Source organism: Penaeus vannamei, chromosome 8, assembly GCF_042767895.1.
Source record: "Penaeus vannamei isolate JL-2024 chromosome 8, ASM4276789v1, whole genome shotgun sequence".
NCBI lineage: Eukaryota > Metazoa > Arthropoda > Malacostraca > Decapoda > Penaeidae > Penaeus > Penaeus vannamei.
The window spans coordinates 38,544,011-38,545,857 of record NC_091556.1 but is presented as its reverse complement, the minus strand read 5'-3'; positions in this window follow the sequence as shown (position 1 = coordinate 38,545,857).

Below are 1,847 nucleotides of genomic sequence, written 5' to 3'. Positions count from 1 at the left end.
TCCTCGAGGAATCCATCACCCCATTCCCATCCTTAGAAGAGAAAAAGAAAAAGAAAGAAAATGGTATCCAAGAATAGTATTAATAACGGTATCCCATGAATAATAATAATAATAATAATAATAATAATAATAATAATAATAATAATAATAATAATAATAATAATAATAATAATAATAAAAGAGATTTAAAAGAAATAAATAAAAGATCTTGTGAACCTCGTTGAACCTCCTGTCCACAGTCGCTTTAAAGTTCTTTTTCTTATAAGGTTCTCTCTACGATGTCTTCACTTTTCTTTATTCATTCGGCATTTCTTGGATATCTCATTTCATATTTATTTATTTTCTTATTGTAGGATTGTTTTATCTTCTGTTTCATTATAAAGCCTTAATATCTTAATATCTATTTCTATTTCCATTTCCAGTATCTTAACGGATCTTAGTTTTTTTCGTAGATAAAGTCTGGATGAAATGAAATGGGATTAAGAAAGAAAGAAAGAAAGAGAGAAAAAAAAGAAAGAAAAGGTAGACAGACAGACTGAACAATGATAATAAAACACACACATATACGCGCGCGCGCGCACACACACACACACACACACACACACACACACACACACACACACACACACACACACACACACACACACACACACACACACACACACACACACACACACACACACACACAAAATGGAGGAGGGGAAAGGGTAGTAATTATGTGTATAAAAATAAAGGGGACAAGTTGGCACACTATACTTCGTCCTCTCTCCTTCCCCCCTTCCATCATTCTTTATCCTTGGCCTATCTTCTCTTTCCCTTGACCCCCGCCTACCCCCCTCCCCCACCCTTCCCCTTGTACCCTCTCCCCCCTCCTTCTCCTCCCTTGTACCCTCTGCCCCCCTCCTCCTCACCCTCCCCTTGTACCCACTGCCCCCCCTCCTTCTCCACCTCCCCTTGTACCCTCTCCCCCCCCTCACCCTCTCCTCTCCTTGTACCCTCTGCCCCCCCTCCTTCTCCCTCCCTTGTAATTCCTCTCCCTTCTGCTCCCCCTCCTCCTCGCCACCCTCCCCCTTGTACCCTCTGCCCCCCTCCTTCTCCCTCCTTGTACCCCTCTCCCTCCTTCTACCCTCCCCCCTTGTACCCCTCTCTCCTCCCCTTGTACCCGTCTGGCCCCCCACCTTCTCCCTCCCTTGTACCCTTTCCCTCCCCTGTACCCTCTGCCCCCCCCCCCCCTCTTCTCCTCCCCTTGTACCCTCTGCCCCCTCCTCCTTTCCTTCTACCCTCTGCCCCCCTCCTCCTTCTCCTCCCCTTCACCCCCCCTCCTTCTAACTTCTATAGTACCCCTTCCTTTGGTACTTGTCGTGTACTTAGTCCTTTATTTACGTAATTGTGGCTTTTGGAAACGCGTGTGGATGTGTCTTCTTTGTTTCTTCGTGTTTTTCAATTATTTTTTCTTTTCTTGTATATCTTGTCCCTTTTATTTTTGTGTGCTGTTATTTCTCTCTTTTTTATTCGTTTTTGTGTGTTTTCCGTCCCTTTGATTTTTGTGTGCTGTTATTTCTCTCTTTCTCTTTTTTTATTCTCTCGTTTTTTTCTGGTCTGTTCGTTCGTTCGTTTGCTTGTGGGTCTTATCTATTCGTTTCGTTTCGTTTTGTTTTTTACTTTATGTTGTTTTTCTTCTTTATTTTTCATTTCGGATTTAATTTCCCTGTGAATCACAAACACACACAAGCACACGTATACAAACAAACACACACACACACACACAAACAAACAAACAAACACATACACCCCTCCCCCCCACACACACCAACTCTCCCTCACGCACACACAGACAAAGCTCACAC